The sequence below is a fragment of the Triticum aestivum genome, chromosome 5D, assembly GCF_018294505.1.
Source record: "Triticum aestivum cultivar Chinese Spring chromosome 5D, IWGSC CS RefSeq v2.1, whole genome shotgun sequence".
NCBI classification, from domain to species: Eukaryota; Viridiplantae; Streptophyta; class Magnoliopsida; order Poales; family Poaceae; genus Triticum; species Triticum aestivum.
The window spans coordinates 328833425-328856307 of NC_057808.1; the positions used below are offsets into that span (position 1 = coordinate 328833425).

Below are 22883 nucleotides of genomic sequence, written 5' to 3' on the forward strand. Positions count from 1 at the left end.
AGCCATCTAGCTAATAACTATGGACCCGAAGGTTTGAGGTAAACTACTCACACATCATCGGAGAGGCTATGGTGTTGATGTAGAAGCCCTCCGTGATCGATGCCCCTCCGGCGGAGCGCCGGAAAAGGCCCCAAGATGGGATCTCACGGGTACAAAAGGTTGCGGCGGTGGAAATAGGGTTTTTGCTCCGTATCTGGTGTTTTCGGGGTATGTAGGTATATATAGGGGGAAGAAGTAGGTCGGTGGAGCTACGAGGGGCCCACGAGGGTGGAGGGCCCGCCAGGGGGTAGGCGCGCCCCCTGCCTCGTGGCCTCCTCATTGATTACTTGACGTCCACTCCAAGTCCTCTGGATCACGTTTGTTCCAAAAATCACGTTCCCTAAGGTTTCATTCCGTTTGGACTCTGTTTGATATTCCTTTCCTTCGAAACACTGAAATAGGCAAAAAACAGCAATTTGGGCTGGGCCTCCGGTTAATAGGTTAGTCCCAAAAATAATATAGAAGTGTATAATAAAGCCCATTAAACGTCCAAAACAGAATATATAATAGCATGGAACAATAAAAAATTATAGATAAATTGGAGACGTATCAGGTTGTCATGCTTGCAGCAGCCTAGGACTTGTAATTGCCTTATGCTCATAAAAATTTCAACGAGTGTAGCCCCCAAGTGCCGGGTCATTATGCAATAATAGGCAGGGACTTTATAGATATGATCATGTAGACTTGAACAACAACTTGTAGCCCCCAAGGGCCGGCTCAGCAAGACAATACTGAGCTGGGACTTTATATATACTTTATTAAAAATAACATCATATGATGTAACCCCACCATGGGGCTTGAACCCACGTCCACAAGGTTAAAAGTCTTGTCCTCTACCAACTAAGCAATGAACCCTTCAATATAATGGATTAAGACTTGTGTACCTTGAAATTTTTGATAGGAGCAATTGGTAGCCCCCAAGGGCCGGCTCATTACGATGTAATGAGTCGGGTATTCAATAAAGTGAGCAAAAAATGACTTTGCATTAGCCCCCAAGTGCCATGGTGCATGCTGGCAGTGACATGGGACTTGCATTTTTGATGTAATCTCAACTTGAATAATGCAGCCCCCAAGTGTCGGGTTGTAAGCCTGCAGCGACTCGGGACTATTCCTTTCATTGTAGAGTAAATCATATCCATTGATAAATACCAGCCATTGCGCTGAAGCGAATTTGAAAACCTTAATCATAATACTAGTTATTGATAACCATAATAAAAAATCCAGCCATGTTGGCTATTAAAGATTTGAGTAGTATAACCTGGTTTGAAAACCGGTTCCTGTGATATTTGATCATATTGTTGGTTTACCAAGCCAGTGTAGTAAGGGTGATAACCCAAAACTTGAGCACTGGTAATTATCATATATTGCCGGCTTGAGAACAAAACCAGGCCGGGTTAATAAACATAGGTAAATTATATTCATAAAGCATTATAAACCTAAAAAATCAAGAAGGATTTAAATAGTCATAATTGTGGTGTTGTACCGATCAAGAGGGTTTTAAGCTATGGTTCGAATACGACCAAGCCCCCAAGTGATTTCCCAGGTGGCCTTACGCCAATCAAGAGGGTTTAAGCTATGGTTCGAATACGACCAAGCCCCCAAGTGATTTCCCAGGTGGCCTTAGCCAATCAAGAGGTGTTAGCTATGGTTCGAATACGACCAAGCCCCCAAGTGATTTCCCTGGTGGCCTTACGCCAATCAAGAGGTGTTAGCTATGGTTCGAATACGACCAAGCCCCCAAGTGATTTCCCTGGTGGCCTTACGCCAATCAAGAGGTGTTAGCTAGGTTCGAATACAACCAAGCCCCCAAGTGATATTGTGAGTTGTGCTCAAGGGGCACCTATGTTTGAGCTGTGCTTTTGCAACAGACTCTCTTTGGTCCCTTTAATTTTTCCTAAGAACTCGAACTTGCGAGAGATTATTCCTTTGAACCGGAAATTCTTAAACCGGATATTGAGAGCTTCAAAGCTTTGTGGGAGACAGCTTTCCCTTGAGCCGAATTAACCGGAATCCTTTTTTAAGCCGGAAATTTTCTGACGGCCTTTAAATTTGCACCAATATGGCGGTTTAGGGTCCTGCATTAGATAACTTTGCAAGCCGGAGTAATTGCTCTTTTTAAAGAAAGCAATATATAATATAAAAATATACTGGATGGATTTCACCTGATACGCCAGGACAGTAGTTATCCACCGCGGAGTTGATGATCACCATGGTGAAGCGGAAATCAATCATGGGTGAGTCCGCCGTAGGAGCAGACAGATGAGTCGGCCGCGATATTATAGGCTGGTTCGGACGGGCAAGTTGTCCTCCACGTTGTAAACCTGTGGGGACGCGTGAACTGGCCATCCGTTCATCAGGTAATGTGACACGGAGGAAAATGCCGTTGTAGAATGTTGCCAGTGCGTGCTTTATACCCGCAGTATAACAATAATTTTACTTGCATATAAAACACCAATAGGGCAGTGTAATGGTGCTCAGAGGAATAAAAATGTACTGATAAAATATAGAGAAAGGATAGTACCTGGTATTTTTGTCGGATGAACGCGGACGGTTGCCTTCCTCCCTTCTTTTTTATCCTTACGTAGGTCAGAGAGGCGCCGTCCACGGGCGGCTCAGGAGGCCGTGGTTGATCCATCTTCCAAAGCTTGACGGTAATATCAGTAGCCACAGCGGCTTGGAAAAAGAAGCAGCGCCCCTCAAAGGGCAGCGGCGGCCGGGTTCAGGGACAGCAGCGGTGGCTCATCAAGCGCGTGAACTGGGTGCATAGTTTAAAAATACACAGGCAAAGCGGCAAGATCGCGTCAATGGAGGAGGCCCGGCTGGGTGAACCACAGCAACCTGCTGGTCCGTGGGTGCAACAGTGGCGGGTCGACCCGGAGGCAGCTGGCGTTCTGAGGCCGCACCCACAACCACAGTAGCAGGGGCTCATAGGCGCGTCCCTGATGATGAGGGCCGACGGTTTGGCAGGGACCGCAGCGGTTTGTGGAGGCCCGCGCTCGGCGGTTTGGACGCAGAGGCAACAGCGACTTGAGATGAAGCCTTCTGCCATTAGCAACAATCGGACACACTTGTAAGGACGGTCATGGTGGCTCGGGAACAGCGGCTCAAGGCGACGGTAGCAGCGGAGGAGAAGCGGCCATGGAGGGGCAAACGGCGATGACGACTCCAGCAGGTCTCGGTGGTGGCGGTTCAGGCGCGGCCGGTTTGACGAGGCGACGGTGGATTGTGGACGCGCTCGTGACCACAGCAGCAGAGGCGAGAGACCGCGACGGAGGTGTGGCCGGCTCACGGCTGCGGTGATGAAAAACGGCGGTCTGAACACCGAGGGGGCGGCTCGTGGCCGAGGCATCAAACCGGCAGGGCGGTTTAGCAAGCCTGCAAGTGCAGCAACCCACGATAGTGGTTTGGAGAGAGGCCATGGCAGAGGCATCAAGTCGGCGGGGTGGCTCAAGGTCGAAACATGGTATAGCAGCGGGCGAAGTGACGCGCCGGAGGCGGCGGTTCGTGAGCAGTAGCGGCAACTTGGCCACTGTTAGTTCGTCGGGTGGATAGGCAACCTGCACATCAGCGTGATGGCGCATGTTCGGTTCCAGGTCACAGCGATGTTTTGCTCTGCAGTCAGCAGCAGGCTTTAGCAAGGATAGTAGCAGCTCCAGGAGCGGCTGGTGACGTTGAAGGCACACAAGGCGAGGGCCGGATGGAGTGGCGGGTCAACCGGTGCGCGGTGGAGATGGAGGATAGCGGCGACTTAACAGTGGGTGGCGACTCGGCTTGGTCTGAAGGCAGCTGGCGGAGGCGAAGCCGTTCGGTGGCGGCTCAGGCACGGCGGCAACCAGCGTGGAGATGGCGGCGACTCAGCCGAGGTAGAGCAAGGCCGCAGTGGCGATTCAGAGACAGAGGTTTTGAATTAATCCGGAGTGCGGCGATTCAGAGACAGCGGCGATTCACTGATTCCCTCTTCTTTTCATCGTAGCACAGCGATTCGCTCGCGGAAGAAAACGGTTTAGAGACTCCTCGGCGGCAGGTGGCTCGCAGTCAGACAATGGACAGAGGCGGCAGCAATAGCTCGACATGGGAGATGGCAAGGTGAATCCAGGGCGGTTTAGCGCGGCTTGAGATTCTCTAGTAGCAAGCGGAGCGAAGCGGCCTGCTGTGACTCGAAACAGAAACCAAAGCTGAGACTTGAGGCCACTTGGCCCAAAGTAAAGCGGCAGAGCGCGGCCGTGTACATCTGGTTTACAAAGTTGACCGCAGCAAAGGCGGTTCACAGCAGCGCGAGGCGCGACGGCTCAGAGGCCAGGGTGCAGGTCAACCGTGGCAAAGGACCGGCTCCAACCGCAGACCAAAGGAACTGTCAAGCCATCATTGAGTCCTCCGAGTCATAGCACTGCCGCTCTTTAATTTATTCCTCCAAGTACATCAAAACTGACAGGGACAACCATGGCGGCGAGTTGGTGGTGAAGATGACTCAGCGGTGGTGGCTCGGGGCCGCGAGATCGGCTGATGTAGGGCAGAACCAGCGTTGAAAAATGGGACGACCCGGCGCGGCGGGTTGGTGAGTTGCGTCCGGGTTAAGGGTCAGTTTGGTTCCCTTCCTCACCTCCATGCTTGGATAAAACACTAGCCTGGCCTCGGCCTGAGAAACTCAGAAAAGCTGCCTGACGAGGCTAGACGTGTTTGGATCATGTCCTCTGCCTGGCCAGCTGTAACTACCTGTACCAATCTATAAACAATTGTTGGCCCACATCTGTACATAGCTACCCCCACAAAAAGGTGTCATTAGCACCCCAGGCCAGCACCCAGGCTAGCACCAGGCGTCCAATTCTCGGCGCCTGGGCCAGGCTAATGACTATGCCTGGTGACCCGCCAGGCTAATCAAGATGGCAGATGCTCCAGGCCAGGCTATCATCCATTACCCAGGACATCATCCCAACAATGTCCAGGCCAGAATCAGGCAAGCTCCAGGCCAGGCATAAAAACATGAGGAAGCGAACCAAACTGACCCTAACAGCTTGAGGATTCATGACCCGCTCAAAGAAATAGAGGGATCCGCAGGCAATACGAAGCGCGCGTGACCCGGAGAGTCCGAGGCGGAGACGGTACAGGGAGGCCAAAGCGCCAGGGTCACCACGGGCGGAAGACTGCTCAAGCGAGCTGAAGCGACCGTGGACCGACGAGGGCGGCTCAGCCGCGGGGTCGCGGGCAATGTCGTTGGCCGATGGCTGGTTTTTGGAGTTGGCGACTCGGAAGAGGCCGACGGTTTTTTCCATCCTGGTCCGTGTATGTTGATGTATGACACCTTGTACTATTTATTGGCTTGATGGATGTAGTACCAGCATGATCCTGACGTGGCTTCGGGACTTGATCCATCATAATAAACAACTGATGTTTTGGCTGCAGTGAAAATACTCTGTTGATCTCGGCGATTTGTGCCTCGTTTCGACTGATTTCGGCGAGACTCCGACCTGCATCGACAATGCAAATTAACCCGGCCTCGACGGATCATCTGATCGTGTGCGCTGGCGATCAACGCAACCCTAATTTTCCCTTGATCTTAAATCTTGTACATGTCACTTTGATTGCTCGTCGATGAAGTTATCTTCTGCGCCGGCACTTTTTCATCCGGTACCTCACGAACTTCTTGATCCCTGAAGAAGTCCCTCCAAGAACTCAACACCACCGTGCGCAGGCCCCACGGTGGGCGCCAACTGTCGTGGAATCGTCACGACAGATGTCCTTAGCGTGAGGACTTAGTCGTGAGGCCAATGCATCTATGTGGTAGCTTGAGAGGGGTTGATCGGAACCGAGAGACACAACATAAGACAAGGGTTTAGACAGCTTCGGTCCCCGGGAAACATCATCCGGTAACAACCCTACATGATGTTTGTGGCTAGGTCTCATTATCATCACGAGGGAGTCGCCGTATGTCCGGCTCTCCTAGTTGTGTCTAGCCTTAAGATTATTTCCTCTCCCTCTTGGGGTGCCCTGCCCCTCCTTATATATGTTGAGGGCGGGTTACATGACTAGTCCTAGTCGACTAGGATTACTCTATTACAAGTGGAGTCCTAGTCTTGCTTCCTTTGTGGGAGAATATTCCTTATGCCTTTCCTCTTAAGCCGGCCCACCATAACATGACCCGGCCTTCTGGGCCTTGGGCCTTGTCATCCATCTGAAACACCCGCCGGGTCACCAATGAGTTTTCAGGCTCGTGAGTCGTCAGACCATGAGCCGCTAGACTCATGAGTCGCCAATCCTCCGGCGGGTTACCAATGAAACGCCAAGTCCCAGCCGGGTCATATATCCGGCCGGGTCATACCCCGGGATATATCCCTGACAAGTGGTGAGAAAAATTCTCTAGTGATATGGTAAATGGATTTTCATAAAGTTTAAATGACACCCTAGACTCACGGGGATGAAATTTAAATCCTTTGACAAATGATTCAGTGAGAGAGTGGTGTTGATCGCACTTATCTGAAATGTAGGGACCGAGACCGGCATTGTGAACATCTTGCTCAAATTCCCCCTTAATGCCCACACGCACCATATAATCATCGCATGGCCATAGGCATGTTTTGGTGGCGGCATCTCGAATGGAACTTTCACTTGGGTCAACATAAGACCGACGAGCGGAGTTGTCACAAGAAGATGCCCCCGAGGATCTCCTCCTTGAAGAAGCCCTTCCAAATAGGTTCATCATGTTCACGTACAATTTTCTGAAATTTTTTGGGTGACAAAAATTTATCAACAAAACTTTGTACAATTGATAGCGACTACTCATAGGGATACATAGAGGCCATAGCAAACATTTAAACTACTTAGAACTCTGAGAATTCAACATGCAAGCTCATCTACAGCAACACCAAGAGTAGCTAATTATTCAAAATATAAACCACTAAACAAAAACTAATTAGACAAACGGTGGAGTCACATACCAAGCAGCAATCCCCAAAACAGTTTCAGAAACGGAGCTTCGAGCAAAGAGATCAAAATCTGCGGGTTTGAGAGCAAGAACACGAGAGAGAGAGCAATGGAGATTTTTTTCTGGAGGTAAGTGAGGATGTGGTGTGAAGGGATAAGTGAGGGGGACACGTGGGGACCACAACCCACTAGGGTGCGCCCAGGTGGGTTGTGCCCACCTGGTGCACCTCCCTCTGATATTATTTGCACCAGAAATTCTTAAATATTCAGAAAAAAAATCATATCAAATTTTCAGGGCATTCTAAGAACTTTTATTTTTGGGTCATTTTTTATTGCACGGGAAATTCAGAAAACAGACAAAATATGGCATTTTATTTTATTTAACTAATAAAAACAGAAAATAAAAGGTATGGACAGAAGGTAGTGCTTACTAAATTCATCAACTTCATACCTCCCAAAAATGATCCATTAATAAGGTTGATCATGTCTTATTAACAACCACTTTCGATTAGCATGAAACCGAAGAACTTTCGTAAATCACTAAGTTACCTCAACGGGGATGTGAATATCCCCAACAATAAGCATTTCATATTTCTTTTTAACAGTAGGTAGGGGTAGTTGAAAACTTCCAATACTGATTGTCGGAGATTTTTCAATAACATTAATACCATTCACTTGGAATTGTTTCTTCAGAAAGTGCACAGTATGCTCATTACCATTGATATGAAAAGTGATCTTGCTTTTATTGCAATCAATAACAGCCCCTGCAGTATTCAAGAAGGGTCTACCAAGGATAATCGACATGTTCTCGCCCTCGGGCATCTCAAGTATAACAAAGTCAGTCAAAATAGTAACATTAGCAACAACAACGGGCACATCCTCACAGATACCGATATGTACGGCAGTTGATTTATCAGCCATTTGCAAAGATATTTCAGTAGGTGTGATTTTATTCAAATCAAGTCTTTTATATAAAGAGAAAGGCATAACAATAACACCAGCTCCTAAATCACACAAAGCAGTTTTCACATAATTTCTTTTGATGGAGCAAGGTATAGTTGGTATTCCCGGATCTCCAAGTTTTTTAGGTACTCCATCTTTAAAAGTATAAGTAGCAAGCATGGCGGAGATTTCAGCTTCCAGTATTTTTCTCTTATTGGTGATGATGTCTTTCATGTACTTTGCATGAGGAGGCATTTTAAGGATATCAGTCAAACGAGTACGCAAAAAGACTGGCCTCGGCATTTCAGCAAAGCGTTCAAATTCTTCATCATCTTTCTTTTTAGTTGACTTAGGTGGAAAGGGCATAGGTTTTTGAACCCACGGTTCTCTTTCTTTACCGTGTTTTCTAGAAATGAAGTCTCTTTTATCATAACGTGTATTCTTGGGTTGTGGGTTATCAAGATCAACAGCTGGTTCTATTTCAACATCATTATCTGGTTCTTTTTCATTTGCTTGAGTATTTTCATGAACCTCATCATTATCTTTTTCATTATCAGAAGGTGAGTGTTCACTACCAGGTTGAGTTTCAGCATCAGAGATAGAAATTTCATTATTATTATCAGGAGGTTTTTCTACTACAGGTTCACTAGAAGCATGCAAAGTCCTATCATTTTTCTTTTTCTTCTTTTTTTAGAAGGACTAGGTGCAGTGGTGTTGTTCCTTTGTGAATTTTGTTCAATTCTTTTTGGGTGTCCCTCAGGATAAAGTGGTTCCTGAGTCTTTTACCTCCTCTAGTTGCAACCCTAACAGGAAAGTCATGTATGTTGTTATTCATTTCATCAAGCAATTCTCTTTGTGATTTAGCAACTTGTTCTAACTGAGTTTGAACCATATAAGCATGCATCCCCACACCTCTAACATCATTTGAGATTCTAAATAACAAGTCACTCAAGCAAGCAATCATATCAGAATTGTATTTCGGTTGTTTCATATCATTTGCATTGAAGTGATCTTGCTTTCTAATATAATTCTCAAACTCATAAAGGCATTGGCTAGGGTGCATATTGTGAGGGTTGTCATTATCATTGAATTTCATTAGAGAAATTACCTCTACCACCTTAGGCAGTGGTGGTGTATTAAGCCCATGTATTTCTTCAATGGGAGGTAAATTTTTAACATCCTCGGCTTTAATACCTTTTTCTTTCATAGATTTCTTTGCTTCTTGCATATCTTCATATACCCCTCTTCTTCGGAGTGGGTTTAGGCGGTGGTTCGGGAAGAGTCCAATCATCATAATTTTTCAATATGTTATTCAATAATTCTTCAGCTTGTCCAACAGTTCGTTCCCTGAAAACACAACCAGCACAACTATCTAGGAAGTCCCTAGAAGCATCGGTTAGTCCATTATAGAACATATCAAGTATTTCATTTTTCTTAAGAGGATGATCAGGCAAAGCATTAAGTAACTGGCAAAGCCTCCCCCAAGCTTGTGGGAGACTCTCTCTTCTTTAGTTTGCACAAAGTTAAATATTTCCTGTAAAGCAGCTTGTTTCTTATGAGCAGGAAAATATTTTTCAGAGAAGTAATAGATCATATCCTGGGGACTACGCACACAACCAGGAGCAAGAGTATTGTACCAAGCTTTAGCATCACCTTTTAATGAGAACGGAAATAATTTGAGAATAAAATAATAACGAGTCTTCTCATCATGAGTAAAAAGGGTGGCTATATCATTCAACTTAGTAAGATGTGCCACAATAGTTTCAGTTTCATAACCATGGAAAGGATCAGATTCAACCAAAGTAATTAACTCTGGGTCGACAAAGAACTCATAATCCTTATCATCAATAAACATAGGTGAAGTAGCAAACTTAGGATCATATTGCATTCTAGCATTCAGAGATTTTTCTTTATACTTGCATAATAATTTCTCTAGATCATCTCTATCCTTACAAGCAAGAATATCTCTAGTTGTCTCCTCATTCATAACATAACCTTCTGGTACCTTAGGCAATTCATATCTAGGAAGGCTAGTTCTAGCAGGTGTTTCAGGAGTGTCAGATTCAAGCTCATCATCAGATTCAACAACATCATGTTGTATTACTCTAGCAATTTGTTCATCAAGAAAATCACCAAGTGGCACATCATCATCATCAAGCAACTAGCATCATTCATAGTAGAAGTAGCATCATCAATAACCTGCGACATATCAGGATTAATAGCATGTGGTGGTGTTGCAAGTTACTTATAACAGAAGGTGAATCTAAAGCAGAACTGGATGGCAGTTCCTTACCTACCCTCGTCTTAGAGGGATAAATGTTAGTCTTAGCATCCTTCAGATTCTTCATAGTGATAGATTGATAATAATCCCAAGTGACTCAACAAATATAGCTATGGTCCCCGGCAACGGCGCCAGAAAAAGGTCTTGATAACCCACAAGTATAGGGGATCGCAACAATTTTCGAGGGTAGAGTATTCAACCCAAATTTATAGATTCGACACCAGGGGAGCCAAAGAATATTTGCAAGTATTAGTGGCTGAGTTGTCAATTCAACCACACCTGGAGATTAATTATCTGCAGCAAGTGATCATAGCAAAGTAATATGATAGTTTTGATAATAGTAGCAACAACAATAGTAATGGTAACAGTGATAGCAGTGATTTTGTAGCAAGTGCAACAGTAACGGTAGCAGTAGTAACTTAGCAAGAACAATATAAGATAAATTCATAGGCATTGGATCGGTAATTTGTTGGATAATATTCATCATGTGACAGTCATAACCTAGGGCGCTACGGCACTAGCTCTAGTTCATAAATATAATGTAGGCATGTATTCCGTAAATAGTCATACGTGCTTATGGAAAGAACTTGCATGACATCTTTTGTCCTACCCTCCCGTGGAAGCGGGGTCCAATTGGAAACTAAGGGATATTAAGGCCTCCTTTCAATAAAGAATCGGAACAAAGCATTAACACACGGTGAATACATGAACTCCTCAAACTACAGTCATCATCGGGAGTGGTCCCGACTATTGTCACTCCGGGGTTGCCGGATCATAACACGTAGTAGGTGACTATAACTTGCAAGATCGGATCTATAACATGGATATAATGGTGATAACATAAACGCTTCAGATTTGAAATCATGGCACCCGGGCCCAAAGTGAAAAGCATTAAGCATGGCAAAGTCATAGCAACATCAATCTCAGAACATAATGGATACTAGGGATCAAGCCCTAACAAAACTACCTCGATTACATGATGAATCTCATCCAACTCCTCATCGACCAGCGAGCCTACAAAGGAATTACTCACTCCCGATGGGGAGCGTCATGGAATTGGCGACGGAGAAGTGTTGGTGATGACGAAGAACGAAGACCCCCCCTCTCCAGAGCCCCAAACGGACTCCAGATCTGGCCTCCCGATGAAGAACAGGAGGTGACGGCGGCTCTGTCTCGTGGATCACGATAATTCTTTCCCCTTATTTTTTTATGGAAAAATAGGATTTTATAGCGTTGGTTTTAGGGTTTGCAGGGCCACCTGGTGGGTTGTGCCCACCCAGGTGCCCCCCTCAGGTGGCTCTTGGCTGCAGAAAGTCTCTTTATTGATAAAAAAATCCACGCAAAGTTTCATTCCATTCCGAGAACTTTTATTTCTGCACAAAAACAACACCATGGTAGTTCTGCTGAAAACAGCGTCAGTCCGGGGTTAATTTCATTCAAATCATACAAATTAGAATCCAAAACAAGAGGAAAAGCGTTAGGAAAAGTAGATACGTTGGAGACGTATCACGGGGTTGTCACGCCAACCATGCTTCTACAACTATTGCTACCGTTTAGCGATAACGTAAAGCATTACATAGCACTTAATGATTGACACATATGTCATTTTAACATATAATGAGGCTAGCCAACTTGCCTCCAGATGGCTCCCTCGCGCGCAGCCCTTTATAGCCGTCTGATCTGGCCTTCGGCGTGTCTAAACCGTTGGATATTTGCCTTACGGTCAAATCTTTTTCACCTCACGGTTGTTTTTCGTGTCCAATGACGGGTGGGCTCGCCTCGAGCTTGCATTGGCTGGGTCAACCCCGCGCTTATGCGAGAGGTTTTTGCCCAATCCACGCCTCACGCGCCGCATTGACCTGCTTGCCCAATCCCCTCGTCCCACACCAGCTGAACCCTAGCCCCCTTTCCCCGATACCCACAGCAGCCGCCTCCTCTCCATTCCCCCACGCCGCCGGCCTTGCCTCTTCGCTCGTCTCCTCCTCTCCTCTTCCATGCCACCATGGTTCCAGATTGGGCGCAGGTCGCCGTCGTGCAAGAGCAGGGCATCGGGGTCTTCGCGGAGGAGTGGAGGGGGAGGATGCGGAGGACAGGGCGAAGGAGGTGGTTGGCGAGGAGGACAAGCAGCAGGGAGAAGGAGAAGGGTGATAGCTCGCACACCGTCCTCCTCCCCGCGGCGGTTGGCTGGTTGACTCGTCGCGCCAACGCGTCCTCACCTCCTTAGCGCCATGAGAGGCGCAGCCTCTGCCTCTGGAAGAAGCAGCAGGGATTGGTGGAGCATCGAATGCGGTCGGGGTCAACGGTTGAGGGAGGGTCGCCCACCGGAGCAGCAGGAGAAAGACTTTGAGGTGGTTCAGATTTGCCTCTACATCCTTTCTCTCTTTTCCTAGGTTTTGATCTCCTGTACATATTTTGGCCACCTAAGTTCTATCCGCTCTCTGTCAATTTCAGTGAAGCTGCATCATCCAACATAGCGAGATGAAGTACTCAGAAAAAATCGCAGCAAGTGCGATTGATACTCAGGGAATTGATCTGATTCTGAATCTTCCCTTCTTCCGGTACTTATTTCACACTCTCTCTGATTGGTCAATGTGCTATGCAAATCTGTTTGATATATGGATTAAATTTGCTTTTGTACATGTCTGCATCGTACTTAATGTTATTCCCTTCTGAATTAGCAAGATTTAGACGATAATTCACAACAATGTCAATGTTAGGTTTGATTCACCACCAGTGCTCTTTAGTTTACAAAGGGTTTTTAATTCAGCATTCAACTCTGCCTTCGTCAGTATAAAAAATTCATAAAGAGATTTGGTCTCTTCTTTATTATCTCGGTGCATTATGTACTATGCATGGCACTAACTGTGAGTATTTTTGCCAGTCAGTATGCATTGGTCTACTTTGGATCTTTTTTGTCTTACTTTATACTTGTTTTGCTATTTGTCGTGTATGCACATGATTTGGATTGATCTACTTAGAAGCATGAGTTTATGAAAATTAATATCTACTAGGATTGCTCTGCTCCTGTTGACATGCGATGGCAATTGTGACATGACAGAGTTGTCTGAAGTGGAATGGATTGTCGTCACCTTTGACTAAGCTGTCGAGCCCAAGAACTGTGGCAGACTGGTGGCCCAGCTGTTCAACTTCTCAACACCGTTTAATTTTGTCTTTGGCTGTCCTTGCGTCCACTCAGCAGAGAAGTATCTATACTGAATTTCTGCTCTAGATAACTTATACTCATATAATTTATCTCTAATACCCAGTCCAAAACATTAGTTTCAAAATGTAACTCTTTGCGGCCCTAATTTGACAGTACTTTGAGTGCTTTCTATAGGAACAGGAGTGAGCAAAGACGAAGTCACCTGAGACGGGAAAAAACAGAAGTATATGTTAATAACCAGATTTTCAACTTTTGTTGACCTTTTATTTTAACTGAATGATATGTTCTAGCATTTGAGCTACTAATCATAAATATTCAGTCGGCTATCCGTAAGACGCCACATGTTCTTAGCTGCTATATTTTATACCTGAAATTATTTTCTAAGTCCACATAACGAAGGCAGAAGTCATGAAAATTATGAAAGCCTTTTTGAAAAAATGAAAATTACAGAAAGGATCTTGGAAAAAAGAATTACTTGTGAACAATCATTTTGACTGATGAGCTGATCTCTGCCTAATGAATCCACTGAGAGATTGGAGAGCTTTTCTGCTGCATGAGAAAGAGCCACAGATGGCCGACTAATACCCATTATAGCAGGATTCTGCATATGATGTGCATACACAAGGTGCCGCTGGGTGATACGGCAGTTCTCTGAACATAGAATACTAGATTAAAGCACTCACAGTATTTCTTCAGGCACTCAGATCTCTTGCAGTGGCACCCCTTTGTATGCTTACCCACAGGAGGGCCTTCTGCCAGTTTGCATGATAAAAATACAAGTGATTGTTTGAAAATATACATTGTGCTCTACCTCGCCGTTCTGGGCTGCATGTGGAGGGATATTCCCAATTTTGGGCATAAAGGCCACAGGGTTTCTTTCAAGGCACTAGGCAATCACGAATAGCTCATATATTCAGGGTATGCGCCCCTTGTGCTATATTTATAGCAGGTTGTACTCGGCATATATTGTGAGATTTGATCTGGTAGAGAAGAAGGACCGAGATAGTCTGGTCTTACCTACATATATGAGTCGTTATTGAGGACTGAGCATCGAGCGTGATTCCGTTTCCAGTCCATGTAGATTAGGCATTGGACGACTTAGCTAGAAACTTTATAGGTTTTTAGTATATATATCTTCAGTTATGTTGTCATGATTTGCTTTTTCTGAACCTTGATAATACTATCCTGGATTTGTGACAACAGTCTACAGATTTTTCCCTTTATTTTTTATCATTGTGAAGAACAAATCTACAAAATTCAACCAGTTGTGAACTCATCAAGTACGAGACCTCTGTCTAATATCATTTCTGCAGGTCGAACCTGAAAGGATGCCAGCCGATTGCTTTTCCAAAACTGATGTTTCATGTCTTGAAACTTTCCCCATTTTTCTTTTCAGAGGACAAAGGACATCCGGATTAGTTAGCTTCTTTTTACAGTTCCTATCCATTGAACTATATGCAGTTTTCAGCTAGACCTCGTTTTACAGTGCCTATCCATTGAACTATATGCAGTGTCAACAAACATTGTGAGATGCGATGGCTGCAATGGTGGGGCCAAACAATCCTACGGCAGCAGCAATAGTCATCCCACGATAAATCTCTGTTAAGTGCTCCTTTCTCTTTACCTCTTTACTCCCGTGTCTCTGATTTTGATGTCATAGTCTATGTTTTTAGCTAGACACCGTGTTTGCGGATTTCATAAAGAAGGGTAGATGAAGAAGCTATCAGAAGATTTTGTTGAACGAAACTTGCATTCTGATGTTACGAGTGTAGAAATATATTCTGCATTTTTAGGAAATTAGATAATAGGACCTGCTAAAGGAGAACTTTGGTTAAGCTATTTCTTTATTTGTTTGTGCAACCAACCTTATTTGGTTCTGATTGGAAGATAATACGACCGGCTAAAGGAGATCTTTGGTAAAATATGTCTTTATTGCAACCATGCTTATTTGGTTGTGACGAGCTAAAGTATTGAAGTATATGCAGTGTCAACAAACAGCGTGAGATGATATAGCTGCAATGGTGTGGGGCCAAACAATCCTACGGCAGCAACAATAGTCAGCCCACAATAAATCTCTGTTAAGTGCTCCTTTCTCTTTACTTCTTTACTCCTGTGTCTCTGATTTTGATTTCATAATCTATGTTTTTAGCTAGACACCATGTTTGCGGATTTCATAAATAAGGGTAGATGAAGAAGCTATCAGAAGATTTTGTTGAACAAAACTTGCATTTTGATGTTACGAGTGTAGAAATATATTCTGCATTTTTAGGAAATTAGATAATAGGACCTGCTAAAGGAGAACTTTGGTCAAGCTATTTCTTTATTTGTTTGTGCAACCAACCTTATTTGGTTCTGATTGGAAGATAATACGACCGGCTGTACAAACTTCTATTGAGTAAAGCTCATTGTTAAGTTCAGATATAATTATGTGTCTCGAATTCTTGTTATTTTTCATTTCTTATGTGAAATAAATCATCAGTGGCATACTTGGTTTCCCATATTGTTTTTGGTTATTGATTTAAAGTGACCTTTTCTGATTTTGCAAACCAGAGGGGTTGTTCCAGTTATAAATCTATATTGCTACTTCTTTTGGCTGCTATAAAATGCTAAGCACAAATTGTTGCAATATTAGTTCTTAACTTCATGAGCAATGAATGTAATATTTTACCGGAGATCATACTCACCGACGACACCGTACACAATACAATGTTGATTACAATGCCCTTTGTAGCGCCATCATTGGACAGTTTCTCCCGACCTTTAACCTATGTGTAGAATGTGGAAACAATTGAGGATAGGGTGGCTATCCCTATATCACAGGTCTGACGGTGCATCAGGAATTGCCATGTAGTTGCATGTCTGTCAAGAGTCTAAGCATGTGAAAGTTGGGTTACCTCTATATTTGTAAGAGTTGGAACTTGGTACGGTTTTGCTAAATAAGATGATAGCTCGCGTTTTCTGGATGACCCAATGCTTCTTTGGTGAAATTTGATCAGTCTTACATATACATTTGAAATATTATGTTGTATACAGTTCATCAGGCACTGGAATTTGCCGGACATCAGAAGCTATCGGCACTTTCGTCTGAGCTGCTGTCCGAACGTTCGTCAGAGCTACTATCAGCACTTCCATCGGAACTAATATCCACAGGAGATCTCCTCATGCTCAGCCGTGGCAGAAACCTATGGAATCATGGATTTTCAATCAAAACAGCCTAATAAAGGCACATTAATATGCCAGCGTAAAAATCCGGCACATCATATACCCATGGAAATGCGGTTGAAAAAGCAAGATCGAATCGCAACCTAATCAACCTATACACCAATAACCATTGGAATAACTACAAGGATTTATTTGCATCCGTATACATACCTAAATAGAAAGAATTATAGCACAGGATCTATCATGCCTAAAAAAAGACACAGGAGGAGTAAAAATCGGCATAGAAAGAGGGGAAATGCAAGATCCAGATAAATGAGAACTAAATCCATGCATGTAGAGAAATCCGAAATCAAAGGAAAAAAGAAATCTCACTTGAAATGCTTCTCTCCAACTGAGGAACCGAGGAAGAAAATGGGATAAACAGGTTCGGTGGATGCAGTCCCTACCACTTCAATATTCTACTCCTGACGGGCCACACACATTGTTGTTCGTGGGTTAGGCCATGTAACATATGGTCCATTCGAATATCTATGCCTCCATACACACAACACAAAGAGGTTCTTTTTTCTTCGTGCACATGGAAAATAAGAGTTTGGTGCAAACATTGCTAAAAATACATCCAAGGCTGGTCTATACATCTTATACAAATGTCTTTTTTAGCTTAGGTTTCTCATCATGATGACCATATTTTAAAACTAAAACAATGCTTGCTTAGCTGGTCTGTACATGTTATACAAATATTTTCTTTTTCCAAACTCAGATTCCACAACATGATAAACATATTTTCAATATAGCATGGTTTAACACATGATCCTTGCAAAATGAAACTATTTTCATCGACAACATGGCTTTAGCGGGTCTCTGCGCCATTTGGCGCAACGGGTCAACTAGTACAATAATTAAAGACAACCCTATGGCTCCTACCGGTTGCCGTATTCATCGACATGCAAGTCGTGATAATCTATACAAAACATGATTATCTCATACATCAAATATATCTCATCATGTCTTTGACCATATCATATCAGAACATACCCTGCAAAAACAAGTTAGACGTCCTCTACTTTGTTGTTGCATGTTTTACGTTGTTGTTATGGGTGACTAGTAAGAACCGTTCTTACCTACGCAAAGCTGATACGTCTCCAACGTATCTATAATTTTTTATTGTTCCATGCTATTGTATTATCATTCTTGGATGTTTTACAATCATTTTATAGCAACTTTATATCATTTTTTGGGACTAACCTATTGACATAGTGCCCAGTGCCAGTTGCTGTTTTTTGCTTGTTTTTTTACTTTGCAGAATATCAGTACCAAAGAAGTCCAAATGCCACGAAACTTTTTGGAGTTGTTTTGGACCAGAAGACAACTTGGGAGCCAAGGAAGCACCTGGGGGAGGCCTGTGGGGCCCACAAGACACCTGGGCGCGCCAGGAGGCCCAGGCGCGCCCTAATGGGTTGTGGGGCCCATAGGGGTCTCCTCCACCACCTCTCAGCTCAATAAATCCTCAGAAATTCCAGAAACCCTAGGGGAGCAGACGAAACACAATTCCAGCCGCCGCAAGTTCCAAAACCACGAGATCCAATCTACACCATCACGGAGTGGTTCATCATCTTCTTTGGTGCCTCTCCGATGATGCGTGAGTAGTCCACCATAGACCTACGGGTCCGTAGGCAGTATCTAGATCGCTTTCTCTCTCTTTTTTGATTCTCAATACAATGGTCTCTTGGAGATCTATTTGATGTAATGACTTTTTGCGGTGTGTTTGTTGGGATCCGATGAAGATCGAGATTATGATCAGTTTCTATCCATGAATATTATTTGAGTATTCTTTTGATCTCTTATATGCACGATTACTTATAGCCTCCTATTTCTTATTCAAATCTTTGGTTTAGTTAGGCCAACTAGATCGATTTTTCTTGCCATGGGAAGAGGTTCTTTGTGATGGGTTCGATCTTACGGTGTCCTCACCCAGTGACAGAAGGGGTAGCGAGGCACGTATGTATCATTGCTATTAAGGATAACAAGATGGGGTCTATTCATACATGAATAGATCTAGTCTACATCATGTCACCGTTCTTATTGCATTACTCCATTTCCCCATGAACTTAATACACTAGATGCATGCTGGATAGCGATTGATGTGTGGAGTAATAGAAGTAGATGCAGAACCGTTTCAGTTACTAATCTTGGACGTCATGCCTATATAATGATCATTGCCTTGGATATAATCATGATTATCTAATCTTCCATCAATTTCCCAACAGTAATTTGTTTACCCACCGTATGCTATTTTCTCGAGAGAATCCACTAGTGAAATCTATGGCCCCCGGGTCTATCTTTTATCATATTGCTTTCCGATCTACTTTTTATTCGTTTTTGTTTTCAAATCTATTATTCCAAAAACCCAAAAATACCTTGTTGCACTTTTTATTTGCATCTTTTATTTCGTGTTTTATTCAGATCTATTTATCCAAACTCATACTATTTAATCTATCTTTTACCGTAGAGGGATTGACAACCCCTCTTAGGCGTTGGGTTGCCAGGATTTGTTCATTCTGTGTAGGTACCGTTTACATAGTGTTGCCTGGTTCTCCTACTGGTTCGATAACCTTGGTTTCATAACTGAGGGAAATACCTACCGTAGTTGTGCTGCATCATCACTTCCTCTTTGGGGAAATGCCGACGCGGATACAAGCAATCAAAAGCCACAACAGTGATATTCAAGTTGCTATTTATCCTTCTACAAGGACCGCCTTTGTCGAATCCGATTCAACTAAGGTGGGAGAGATAGACACTCGACAGCCATCTTTATGGAATAAGTTGCATGTTAGTCGATGGAACCGGTCTCATGTACGTGGACATGTAAAGTTGGTCCGGGCAGCTTCATCCCACAATACAGCCGAATCAAGATAAGACTAAGGAAGGAAGCAATCTGAATATCAATGCCCACAAACTCCTTTGTGTTCTACTCATGATGTCATCTATGCATATACCTAGCTCTGATACCACTTTTGAGGAACGTTGCATGAGAAACAAAAAATTTCTACGCTCACCAAGATCAATCTAGGAGATGCACATCTATGAGAGAAGGGATTGGATCTACATACCTTTGTACATCGCTAAGAGAAAGCGTTAAGAAACGCGGTTGATATAGTCGAATGTCTTCGCGATCCAATCACAATCCGTCCATGAACTCCCAATCAAGTGTCGAACGTACGGCACCTCCGCGTTCAACACACGTACGGCTTGATGACGCCTTCACCTCCTCGATCCAGCGAGCGATGGTGAAGTAGTAGCTCAAGTTCTCCGGCAGCACGATGGCGTGGTGGCGGTGGTGGTGGAGCAATTTCAGCAGGGCTTCGCCAAGCCTAGCGGAGAATGAGAGGACCTACGAGGGAGATGAAGGGCAGCACCGTGGCAATGATGGGTGTGGCTGCCCTCCCTCTCCACCTCGATATATAGGGGGAAGGGAAGAGGGGTGGCGCCCTAGGGTTTCCCCCTAGGTGGGGGCGGCAGCCACCAAGGGGAGGCGCCCCCTAGGTGCCTTGCCTCCCAAGCAAGGGGGGCGGCTGCCCTAGGGGGCGCCCCACCCACTTGGTCGAGTGGGCTAGGGTTTGGGGTGGCCCCCAGCCCCTTGTGGGATGGTGTGCTCCCTTCCCTTGGCCCATGAGGCTCCCAACACTTGTCGCCCCCCCCCCCCCCGAAACCCTTTTCGGTGTTCCGGAGATAACCCGGTACCTCCCGGAACACTTCCGGAATCCGATTCCCTTCGTCCTATATATCATTCTTCACCTACGGACCATTCCCGAGTTCCTCGTCATGTTTAGGGTCTCATCCGGGACTCCGAACAACCTTCGGTCACCAACATAATAACTCACCTATACTTAGATCGCCACCAAACATTAAGTGTGTAGACCCTGCGGGTTCGAGAACTATACAGACATGACCGAGACACCTCTACGGTCAATAACCAATAGCGGGACCTGGATGTTCATATTGGTTCCTACATATTCTACAAAGATCTTTATCGGTCGAACCTTGATGCCAAGGATTCTGCTAATCCCGTATGCAGTTCCCTTTGTCCATCTGTATGTTACTTGCCCGAGATTCGATCGTTGGTATCTCCATACCAAGTTCAATCTCGTTACCGTCAAGTCTCTTTTACTCGTTCCGTAATAGAAGATCCCGTGACTAACTCCTTCGTCACATTGCTTGCAAGCTTAATGTGATGCAGTATTACCGAGAGGGCCCAGAGATACCTCTCCATCATACGAAGTGACAAATCCCAGTCTTGATCCATGCCAACTCAACAGACAACCTCTAAGATACCTGTAGAGCATATTTATAGTGACCTAGTTGCGTTGCGATGTTTGATACACACAAGGTACTCCTCCGGTGTCAGTGAATTTCATGATCTCATGGTCATAGGAATAGATACTTGACATGCAGAAAACGATAGCAATAAACTTGATACGATCATATGCTATGTTTATAGTTTGGGCCTTGTCCATCACATCATTCTGCTAATGATGTGATCTCGTTATCAAATGACAACTCATGTCTATAGCCAGGAAACCATAGCCATCTTTGATCAACGAGCTAGTTCGGTAGTGGCTCACTAGGGACATATTGTTGTCTATGTATCCACACATGTATTTGAGTTTCCAGTCAATACAATTATAGCATGGATAGTAAACGATTATCATGAACAAGGAAATATAATAATAACCACTTTATTATTGCCTCTAGGACATATTTCCAACACCGGTGATGAGAGAAGGAGCCCCACTCCTCACTCGGCCACTAAATCATACCAGCCCGGTGGAACTAAGAAAGTGAAGGGAACCAAGGCTGGAGACAATTATCTCAAGTAAGGATTTGATGGCATTGTCATGGCAAGGAAAGAGTATGCCAACAAAAAAATTGTTGAATCTCAAAGGAATTGAGGAGAGGGGAGATACGGAGTGGCAGAGGGCGGCGACTGGGGAGGGAAAGGTTGAATTCAAGGAGAGGAATGCGACGGCAGAAGAATACAGAATGGTGGATGAGAAGGCACTCAAGTTTATGTTCATGGACATATCTACTCTTGGTCCCAAGGCACGAGCGTATGTCGAGCTTTGTCGTGATGAAATGATCATGAAGAAGCAAATTCTCATGAGAAACATGATGGGAGGAGGAATGGGAGGGATGAGAGGTGGAATGGGAGGAGCCATGGGAGGAATGGGAGGTGGAGTGAGAGGCTACATGAATATGATGGGAGGTGCTATGTGATATGTCTCCAACATATCTATAATTTATGAAGTATTCATGCCATGTTTACAACAATTTTATATGGTTTTGGTATGATTTGAATGGAACTAACCCGGACTGACGCTGTTTTCAGTAGAACTACCGTGGTGTTGTTTTTGTGTAGAATTAAAAGTTATCGGAATTGGACGAAACTTTTTGACCTTTTTTTGGAAGAAAAGAAAAATACCGAAGCAAAGAACCACTTGAGGGGGGGCTGCTGCCCACAAGGCACCGGGGCGCGCCACCCCCCCCCCCGGCGCGCCCTCGTGGGTAGTGGGCCCCCCTGAGGCCCATCTTCGCGTGAAACAGACGCCAAAAATTCCTATATATTCAGAAACCTCTAAAAGTTAACCTAGGTCAGAATTTCCACCGTCGCAAGACTCTGTAGCCACGAAAAACCAATCTAGACCCTGTTCCGGCACCCTGTCGGAGGGGGGAAATCATCACCAGAGGCCATCTTCATCATCCCGGCAGCCACCATGATGAGGAGGGAGTAGTCCACCCTCGGGGATGAGGGTTTGTACCAATAGCTATGTGTTTAATCTCTCTCTCTCTCTCGTGTTCTTGATTTGGCACGATCTTGATGTATCGCGAGCTTTGTTAATATAGTTGGATCATATGGTGTTTCTCCCTCTCTATCTTGTTGTGATGAATTGAGTTTTCCCTTTGAGATTTCGTTATTATCGGGTTGAATACTTTTATGGATTTGAGAGCACTTGATGTATGTCTTGCTATGAATACCTGTGGTGATAATGGGGTATGATATTGATTCACTTGATATATGTTTTGGCACTCAACTCACGGACCCAGGTGACATTGGGGCTAATCTATGCATAGGGGTTGATGTACGTTTTCGTCATTGTTTCTCTGGTAGAAATCTTGGGGCACTCTTTGAGGTTCTTTGTGTTGGATTGAATATTATGAATCTAAAATTGTTTGATGCATATCGTATAATCAACTCACGGATACTCGTGGTGACATTAGAGTTGGTTAATGTGTATCATATGGTGTTATTTTAGTACAAACTCTTGGGCTATTTGTGACACTTATAGGGATAGCTCGATAGATTGATCGGAAAAGATAACT

The 22883-nt window shown here is 44.4% G+C and overlaps 1 long non-coding RNA gene across 1 annotated transcript; it reads left to right on the forward strand.

Moving 5' to 3' along the window:
- The first annotated feature begins 11962 nt into the window (after positions 1 to 11962).
- LOC123121520 (uncharacterized) lies at positions 11963 to 15767 on the forward strand. The gene is made up of 2 exons (XR_006459774.1): positions 11963 to 12528; positions 12632 to 15767. It is a non-coding gene; the product is annotated as an uncharacterized lncRNA (long non-coding RNA).
- Positions 15768 to 22883: the final 7116 nt, after the last annotated feature.